This window comes from Apaloderma vittatum, unplaced genomic scaffold, assembly GCF_000703405.1.
Source record: "Apaloderma vittatum isolate BGI_N311 unplaced genomic scaffold, ASM70340v1 scaffold37723, whole genome shotgun sequence".
In the NCBI taxonomy this organism is placed as follows: domain Eukaryota; kingdom Metazoa; phylum Chordata; class Aves; order Trogoniformes; family Trogonidae; genus Apaloderma; species Apaloderma vittatum.
The window spans coordinates 13,085-13,293 of record NW_009708057.1 but is presented as its reverse complement, the minus strand read 5'-3'; positions in this window follow the sequence as shown (position 1 = coordinate 13,293).

Below are 209 nucleotides of genomic sequence, written 5' to 3'. Positions count from 1 at the left end.
CGGGGCTTGGTGCTGCCCCTGGAGCTGTGGGGACACAGGGGAGGACTCTGCTTCCCCTGTCCCCTTCGACAGACACTTACAAACACACACAGAGAAAGGAAACCGTAACCTTATAAAAGACACTGAACGCAAACGCCTGCGTGTTTGGGGGCAGCCCTGGCCCCATTGCTGCCTCGGCTCCCCCAGTGGACCCCGAAAGCCGCCGCGCA